General features: G+C 42.9%; 1 long non-coding RNA gene across 2 annotated transcripts; it reads left to right on the top strand.

Moving 5' to 3' along the window:
- The first annotated feature begins 12 nt into the window (after positions 1 to 12).
- On the top strand, positions 13 to 7,534 carry LOC114105268 (uncharacterized). Of its 2 annotated transcripts, none has more exons than XR_003584982.3 (4): positions 13 to 416; positions 1,715 to 1,842; positions 2,096 to 2,197; positions 4,879 to 7,534. It is a non-coding gene; the product is annotated as an uncharacterized lncRNA (long non-coding RNA). The 2 variants fall into 2 exon arrangements; XR_003584983.3 differs by having other exon boundaries at positions 1,715 to 1,846.
- Positions 7,535 to 9,823: the final 2,289 nt, after the last annotated feature.

The raw sequence follows: 9,823 nt of genomic DNA, 5'->3' as shown, positions 1-9,823 counted from the left end.
CGAGGAGGCGGGGCGTCCCCCGCGCAGGCGCACGCTCACAGGGTCCCGCCGAGCTTGTCCCCGCCTGCCGCGGTACCCCTGTGCCTGTCGTGAGCGCGAGCCCTGCTGCGTCCCGCTGGCGTTCCTTCGGCTTGTGTTGAGCTCCCGGCCGGGAACGCCAGTCCAGCGTGGAGTGCGTGACCCCCGGTGTCCGGAGGGCTTTCCGGATCTTCGGCGTCACCGCAGCGCTGCCTCGATGGCACCGCCACGGCCCGCCTGGGCTCCAGGCCGATTTTCGAGACCGGAGGCCTAGGCTTGGCCGGAGCGGCCCGGTGCGTCCCCGCAGCGCCTGCACCCTACGGCCTGGCACGTGCTGGCCTTCGTGTCCTGTTGAAGCCAAGCCACTTGGTGCGACGTCGTCTTCAGACTGTGATAGGGTAAACCAGACCTCTCTCTAAGTCCGAACAGAAAATGTGAACTTAGTCCAGGCCGCAAAAATGACCCAGTGTCCCCCTCCTGGGCGGATGAGAGGCAGTTCTTCTTCTGTCTAGTCTTCCTATTAGACTACCATACCCAGTCATGGAAGTAACCTCTTCTTCCTGACACCGTCCAGAGCAAAGCTCCACGTCCTTAAAGGCCACCCAAAAGAAACCGACACAGACCCAAACCTGACAAGTCCTTTCCAACACCTCTTTTTTTTTTTTTTTTTTAACATTTATTTATTTATTTTAGTTGTAGATAGACACATCCTTTATTTTTTATGTAGTACTGAGGATCGAACCCAGGGCCTTGCATGTGCTAGGTGAGCACTCAACCGCTGAGCCACAACCGAAGCCCCCCAACAACCTCTTATCTGAGTTTCCCAGTTAGGTATTCTCCCTCCATGCAATGAGTGAGAAGACCAGATGTGACCCAGCTGCTCTCCGCCTGTAGGACATTGACTGGGTCCCCCAAGCCTCCATGCTGCTCATCTAGCTGCAGCAGATGAAATGCCTCCTCGCTTACAGCAGAAATACTTGGAAGTAACAACAATCAGTCTCCATTTCCTTGCCTCCTACCCACTCCTCAGTCCACCCCAATCTAGTTTCTCCCCATCACTTATCCAAAAGAGGCTCTTGCTAAACTCACCAGGACTTTCCACTTGAGCTAAGTGGAACCAACCTTTTTGGTCATCATCTTACTGCCATCTCAGCAATGTCTGTCTCTTGGCCTCTCTTTCCCTTTGGTTTGTAGAATTCATCACTCTTCTATTTTTATTTCTGTTCTCTGGCTTCTCCATCTCTGTCTCCTTTACAGGCTCTTCTGTCTTGCTATTAGATGAAATTCTTTAAGTCTTGATCTGAGTCCTCATTCCATACTCTGTCCCTTGGTAATCTCATGCTCGTCTGGTTGAATTACCACCCAAATGAACATAGTTTGCTAATTTACATTTACTGCTATACCAGATCTGTGTTCATGTAAGTATCCATGTGATATCTCCTGGATGACTCAAAAGTACCTCAACCTGTCCCCAGCTGAATTCACTTTCTCTGCCCCCCCCTCTTTCCTTCAACCTATTCCCCTTCCAGAGTTGACACCACCCTCAATTCCCACTACAGACACTTCCATAGAAGACAGATTAAAAGGTACCCCCAATGCCCCCATCTCCTAATACTCAGATTTAGTGCAGACCCCTTGCTTTGTTTGTGGTAATGTGTGATTCCTTTACACATGTTGGTAACACCCACCCTGCTAGGAGGCTCAGAGGAAGCTTCTGTCCCAGCCTACCTGGTTGCAGCCTTGCAAGGGCTCAGCTGGGACTGAAAACTGGGGAGTTGGTGCATGGACTCCAGGCAGAGGGATGTGGTGCTGTGCCCTGCAGCGGTGGGTATGAATACACTCTCCATCACAGGTTCTGTCTGCTTACCTCCCAAACGCCTTGCCTTGCAGCCCACCCCCGCCAAGTCTGTGTACCAGAACAGCCTCCTTTCAGCCTTCTCCCTCGCCCTCAATCCCTTCTGCTTCACTTTCTTTCCCTTGTCCCAGGACGTTTTCTCCTGTGGGGTCCTTGGCTTGTATAACAGCATCAAAAACAAACATTTGTTTGTTTGTTCATTCATCCAATTTTTGGTGTCAGGTGCTGAGAGTACAAGAACGAGCAGAGCAAAGCCAGGCACGATTCCTGACCTCCAGCAACTTCCATTCTGACCGAAGACTGTCATTACAGAACTAACTGCATGTAAGTGTAAAATGGCAACCATGACAAAGTGGCAATGGGACAGGAGTCCAGAGGAACTGATGACCCAGCTGAAATCTGAGGGACAAAGGGAACTTACCCTGGGAAAGGGAGGACACTCCAAGCCACAAGGAATCACCAGATGGCATTCCAAAGTGGCTGTCCCATCTTGCATTCCCACCAGCAATGGATAAGAGTTCTTGTTTCATATTCTCATGAGCATTTGGTGTTGTCAGTGTTCTGGATTTTGGCCATTCTAATAGGTGTATAATTAACTAGCTTTTTATTGAAAAGAGATGAATCCCTAAAAGGATGGATTTTCTTCCTTCCTTCCTTCTTTCCTCATTCCCTCCCTCCCTCTTCTCTTTCTCTTTTTTCTTTTTGTACCAGGGATTGAACCTAGGGCGCTTTACCACTGAACTACATCCCCAGCCCCTTTTATATTTTATTTTGAGACAGTCTGGCTAAGTTGCTAAGGTTGCTGAACTTGGTCTTGAACTTGAGATCCTCCTGCCTCAATTTGGGATTAGGGGTATGTGCCACTGTGCTGGGCCTGGGTGAATTTTCACAAAGTAAGCACACCGGTATAACAAGGACCTAGATTAAAAAACAACATGCACCCCAGAAGCCACTTCTGGTTGTGACCTCCCAAGATCAGCACTCTGCCATAGAAGAGTTTTGTTGGGGTGTGATCTTTATGGAAGTGAGACCATACAGTGTGTGTTTTCAAATCTTTTCACTCAACTTTGCATTTATGAAATTGATCTTCATTGTTAAGAGTCATAGTGCACTCCCTCTTATTGCTATGACATAAGCATTTTTATTTGCATGTACCACTACTTATTTATCCATTCTCATTTATCTGAGTTGTGGCCAGTCAGGCAGTTACAAGTACTGCTACTAAGAACATTTATCTCATTTGGTTGGCACAGATCCTTATTTCTGCTAGGATATGCCCAGGGGTGGGGTGATCATAAGGTATGTTTATGTTCAGCTTAATGCTCTCTATAGTATGTGTTTTATTGTGGTAAAATATGCATAATAGAAGCTTTACCAGTCTCCAAAACCTTTCATCAGTTCTTCTTTCACTATCTGTCTCCAAAACCTTTCATCAGGTCTTTTTTGTTGTTGTTGTTCCTTGTGTATGTGAGGCAAGCACCCTACCAACTGAGCTATACACAGCCCTGTCATCTCAGATTTTAATGAAACTTCATCCTCATTAAAAGCTCACTCTCCCTCCCTGCAGCCCTATAACTTTCATTGTTTCCTCTGCTGTCTTAGGCACCTCACAAACGTGGATTCCTACACTACTTGTTCTTTTCTCCTAGCATAATGTTTTCAAGATTCATCCATGTTGTCACATGTATCAGGACTTAATTACTTTTTAATGGCTGAACGATATTCCATTGAATGGATAGACCATATTTGTTTAAACATTCATTTGTTGATGAACACTTGACTTGTTTCCACCTTTTGGCTGTTGCTATGAATTTTGGTGTACAAGTATCTGTTTGAATCCCTGCTTTCAAGTCTTTGGGGTATATAACCACAAGTGGAATTGCTGGGTCACATGAGGATTCCACGTGTAGTTTTTTGTAAGAACCACTGTCCTGTTTTCTACAATGACTATACCATTTTATGTTCCCACCAACAACTGATTGTTTTATTTTTGATGACTGCTGGGCACAGTGGGACCCACCTGTTATCCCAGCTACTTGGAAGGCTGAGGCAGTAGGATCATGAGTTCAAAGCCAGCCTTAGCAACTTAAAGGCCTCTAAGCAAATTAGCGAGACCCTGTCTCAACATATAAAAAATAAAAGGGCTGGTGATGTGGCTTAGTTGTTAAATGCCGCTGGGCTTAATCCCCGGTAACAAATATGTGTGTATGTATATATATATATATATATATATATATATATATATATATATATATGATCTTTAAAGATTATATTCATATTCATGTAAATCAATTTTTATAATTTCTATAATTAAAAAATAGTTAAATTCATTAAAAGTTATTAATATGGTATCTAAAAAGCCAAGTGGTACAATGTTCAGGGAAAGAAGAAAAGTCAATGCAGACTTGAATTGCCATTGTGGGAGACAATTATGTTTGGCTAGAAAAAAATGTATTCTAGCTATTGAAATGACTGAGCCTCTTGATACTGAAATCATTAGAGCAAAATTTGCCATCAATTCAGAGCTAAAGAAGTCTCCTCTTCAAAAAAATGAAAAGAAATAAATAGAAAATTTAGAAACAAGTTATTATTAATATGAGCAAAAAAACTAAGGAAATGAATTTTTCTTTTAAATATTTTTTTAGTTGTAGATGGGTACAATACCTTTATTATTTATTTTTATATGGTGCTGAGGATTAAGCCCAGTGCCTCACACATGCTAGGCAAGTACTCCACCACTAGCCACAACCCCAGCCCCCTAAGGAAATGCCTTTGAAATTAATTTTTTGAGTCTTCATTGTGGCTACTTTGTGATAATGTAAAAATGACTTTGATAGAACAGCAACTTGGTGAATGCAAGAAGCAGGTTCTGGAATATCTGTCCCACAGTGGGCAAAGATTTTCTCAACATTTATTTTAAATGTTTTAAGACAGAGTGAATTAATTGTGACTGACTCATTAATTCCATGTAATTTTTTTTCCTTTTCATGCATACCTTTCTGCAGGAATACAACAGAATCAATTACTTGCAATTTGAAAAAGGTGTCGAAGATTGGAAAAATTAAGCAGAATTTGTGACCATGAACGCTTTGTTTCAGTGTGATGCTTTTCTAAAATTAAAGTATCTTTCTAAAAATATTCAACTGATAATTTAAAAAATGATGCTTTGCATTATGAAAAAGTTAGATAAGCAAAAGTTCACCATTGAGGGTAGTTTAAATGTTACAAATAAGAAATCATTAGAAATCCAAGTGGTGCAATGTTTCCAGCCTTAGCTGATTTTATAGCTATTCGTAAAAGAGGATGTCTTATTTGTATAGTAAAATTCACAACAAATGTAAAATGACTTAATTGCCTTAGAGCTGAAATACTATCAAGAAAAAAAGAAACAAATGCTTCTGATTACTTTTTTTTTTTTTTTGTACCAGGGATTGAACTCCGGGGCACTCGACCACTGAGCCACATCCCCAGCCCTATTTTGTATTTTATTTAGAGACAGGGTCTCACTGAGTTGCTTAGCACCTCCCTGTTGCTGAGGCTGGCTCTGAACTCGTGATTCTCCTGCCTCCTGAGCCGCTGGGCTTACAGGCATGCACCATGGAACCCCACCCTGATTACTTTTTGATGGTGCCCCAGGTACAGACCATGTGAGCACAAGATACACTCATACTGAGAACGGTGTCATAATGATAAAAGGTACATGGATTAGATCGAAATGTCAGAAAAGACAGGCAGGTCTAGCACATGAAGTTAGGGGCTAGAGAAGATACTGACATGAAAACTTCTTGTGGCCAGGTATAGGATGGTGGAGCAAACAGGACAGGCTGTACAACAGTTTGGCTAGAAAAACTGTGTTCAAGCTATTGAAATGACTGAGCCAGTGAAAGCTATTTCCCCCTGAAATAGCTTTGTGCCTTCCTCAGCTCACTATCTCAATATATACAAATGGTACTTTTGCGAAATGAAATTGAATAATCTTTCTTAGCATTACATATTTGTTTGTGTGTATATGAATTCAGTAAGCAGATAGACTATTCTCTGTTTTAAAAACAAAAAATACGTATGGACCCCATGGGAATCAAGGCCAAATACAATCAAGGTACTTTACAAAGAATGGATAAATATGCATGAATAGCGAAAGCATTTTGTTGTGACCAGATAATAAATTATTATGTAATCTACCTGTGTAGGATGATTTGAGCAAAGTAGAAAAGTTAATAAAGCTATACTGCAAAAAATTATAAAGCTGCATGCTTAGTAGGCCCATCCCCTTGCTTACAACAAATAAAAGTAAACTTGAGGGCTGGGGCTGTAGCTCAGTGGTGGAGCACTTGTCTAGCATGTGTGAGGCACTGGGTTTGACCCTCAGCACCACATAAAAAATATAAAAAGTATTGTGTCCATCTACAACTAAAAAAAATAAAAAGTAAACTTGGAAGTATGTTTATCAGTTAAATTTTAGCAAAAGATATTAATATACTGCCTAAATTTTAAAATTTAAAAAGCATAGAAATTGGAAGTGAACCATCATTGGATGATAATGTTAATTATCATGGGAAAAGTGCTTATCAAATAGCAATTAAGTAGATGCCCTGGGATGGGGTTGTGGCTCAGTGGTAGAGTGCTTGCCTAGGAAGTATGAGGCACTGGGTTCAATCCTCAGCACCACATAAATGTAAAATAAAGATATTATGTCTAACCAAAACTTAAAAATAAATATTTTTTAAAAAGTAGATTCCCTAATTTTACATTTAAAATGGAGGTATAAAAAAATTAAAATATCTTTAGATTTTGAATTTTTCATTGGAAAATTTATATCCTTTTAATATATCTGATTCCCACAAGGCAACCACTTATTTGACATGTGTTCTGATGATTTAAGTCCTGCAGCAATTTTATCCAAAATAGTTTTAATCAGTAATTTGTAATAAAAAATGGATGTCTTATTTGGATCTTGTACCAATTCACAAATTTTGCTTAGTGCAATCTTATTGAACTTCAGAAATGGCCTTCTATCAGTCACAGCGTCATCTTTACAATAAATTTCAGCAAGCTGAAGTTAATAGAAAATTATTTAAGATTGAGAAACCAGCCTCTACCTCAGAGCAAAGCCTGTTCAAGGAAGGGGGCGTGACCTTGTCCTTGGAAAGACCCACAGAGCACTCCTAGGCACATACCCACCCTGCTGAGTTGTTTATCTACAAATAATAGGAGAGATCTGCTGCACCTGGTGTCCCTGACTCAGTCAGGCTAGGTGAGGACCCATAGCAACCCCCTAGCAGCCACCAATCAGCATGAGACAGAGAAAATACCTGGGGTGCCAGATGACCCCCCAGTAGTTTATGGTGTTGTGAAACCACGTAGTTCAGCATTACTCCCCTCGTGGCTTAAACCAATCAGTTCAAACGAATCCCCCTCTTGTACTAACCCATCACCCCAACCCAACTTGTTCCCGCCAGTGAATGTGCTAATCATGTTTTAGAGTTGTGTTATGATTTTCCCGCAGTGTGTGATGATTTGCTAAGAGATGCTAGGATATATGTGGGGTCCCTGCCTTCCCCAAAGAGTGTATAAAACTGCTGCAAACCCTGGGCTCGGGGCCTCAGCGTCACCAGTTGCTATGTGCGCGGAGGACCGAGCTAGCTCGCAATAAACACCTCTTTGCTGCTTACATCAATCTTGGTCTCTGGTGATCTTTTGGGGGTCTCGAATTCGAGCATAACAAGATCATCCCTTGATCAAAAGAAACTCACATGACATTTGTCTCAGTTGAAAATGAGGACTGGGGCTATGGCTCAATGACAGAGCACTTGCCGAATATGCACAGGCCTTGGTTTCAATCCCCAGCCCTGGAAAGAAGACAAGAGTGCTTGCCTAGCATGTGTGAGGCACTGGGTCGAATCGTCAGCACCACATGAAAATAAAAATAAATGTATCCACACACACACAAAAATAATTTTACCAAAATTGATGAGTTTGTTTCCATTAAAGTGAGGAAAATAAAATTCCAATTTTTAAAAACAAACATAAATTGGTGGTACTGGGGACTGAGCTCACTGAGTTACATCCCCAGTTCTTTTTATTTTTAGAGACAGGCTCTCCCGGACTGCCTTGAACTTTGGATCCTCCTGCCTCAGCCTCCCAGGAAACTGGAGTTGTAGGTGTGTGCTATCATGCCCAACCTACACAAATTTTCCGCTTTTCCCCCAATGTTTTTTTTGCCCACTTTTCTTCAGAGAGAAAAAAAAATTAAAAAATAAAAATTTCTACGAGGTGCAGTGGCACACACCTGTAATCCCAGGTAGGGAATCAGGAGGCTGAGGCAGAAGGATTACATCCTAGGCCAGCCTAGGTATTGAGGTTTCAGAAAAATAAGAAGAGCTGGAGATGTAGCTCAGTGGTAGAGAACCCAGGGTTCAGTCCCCTGTACTGCTAAAAAAAAAACAAAAACAAAAAACCCAAACACATTTTTCCTTTGCTTAAGCCGCAGCGATGCTCAGCAGGGTAGTGAGACTGAGATAACTGGGAAGCAGAGTGAGGGAACCTTTGGGGTGACAGTACTGTCCAGTGTCCTGAGAAAGGTCTGAGTCACAAAGGTGTCTGCATTTGTCAAAACTCAGCCAACGTGCACCTACCAGCCAGGCATTTCATTGTTAAATTTTACATGAGAAAAAAACTGGGAGTAATGACCTCCAGTTAAGGACAGATATTCGGAAGCTTTTAGAACAACATGGATTCATGACGTGATGACGTGCTGCCTCACCAAAAGTGAGCCACAGAAGGGCGAGGCAGGGGACCCTGCTGTATACACACCTATTACACCACAACGCAGGAGAAGACCACCCACTCCAATTATAAATCAAATTATAGCAAGACTGTAATTCTGACCAGCTGGGATTCTCTCTCCTGAAATCCGTGGGTTAGAGGACAGGACCCCGGCTCTCTAGGAGCATGGCTTTGTAGCGCAAAAAGGGGGGTGTTTTGAGAACTTACAGATAACAGGATTTTGACAACCATAATACAAAGGCAAAGAGTATGTTAATGATGTAAATGGTTCAACATTTCAAGTTAGGGAGTTAATTTAGATCCCAACACCAGAATTTATGAGGCACCGCTAAGGTTTCAGAGAGGGCTGTTATCTGGTCAGGCATGGGGGAGTTCAAGGCACGGGCAGGCATTCCAAGCAAGTTTAGAAATCGCAATAATTTATAGTGAAGCAGAAATTAACTTTTCATGACTTTGTGACAAGATGGCTCCCAATCTTAAGAGAGAATTAGGCTGGGCTCCTCATCAACACCCTCGTGGTGGAGTGGGGCGGGGCGGAGGGTGGTGGTGGTGCTGGTCCTCCACAGGCTGCCTTAATTGCTGGTCCATCTGAGAGTTGGTGAGGTCCAGGACCAGCTCCCACTAGCCTGCTGAGTCTCTCCAGGTGGGACATCAGGGCAGACCTGGCACTGGGAGAGGGGAGTATAGAATACACACCAAGAGCAGGTGAGGCCTAGGCTTCTTCCTCTCACCTCATTTTCCTTTCACTCTGCCAAGTGCAAGGTAAGGCCGAGGCTGACAGATTCACCAGAAAAGAAACAGGAGTCCAGGGCTGGGCACAGCTCAGTGGTAGAGAGTGCTCTTGCATGCACACACACTGAAGACAGGCAAGTGCTTCTTAGATTCAGTTTATTACTTGCACAAACAGGAAGAGTAGTCAAAGGGCCAGCTCCCTGTCAGATCGCTGGCGGTGACTTAGGAACAAAGCACCAAGCGTGCATGAAAGAAACATCAATCAGGAGCCATTGGAAACGCCTGCCAATCAGCAAGGTCTCCCGACAAATCCTGGATTTCAACTCCAGCTGGACCAGAGACTCTAAAAACACCTTTTCCTGTCCCAAGCCCTTCCCTTCCTGCTGTGAGCCCCGTAAAATCCCAGTCTGGTCAAGCTCCCACACGGTTTCT

Source organism: Marmota flaviventris, chromosome 11 (assembly GCF_047511675.1).
Source record: "Marmota flaviventris isolate mMarFla1 chromosome 11, mMarFla1.hap1, whole genome shotgun sequence".
NCBI lineage: Eukaryota > Metazoa > Chordata > Mammalia > Rodentia > Sciuridae > Marmota > Marmota flaviventris.
The sequence above is the reverse complement of the archived record's forward strand: the minus strand, read 5'-3'. Positions and strand labels throughout refer to the sequence as shown.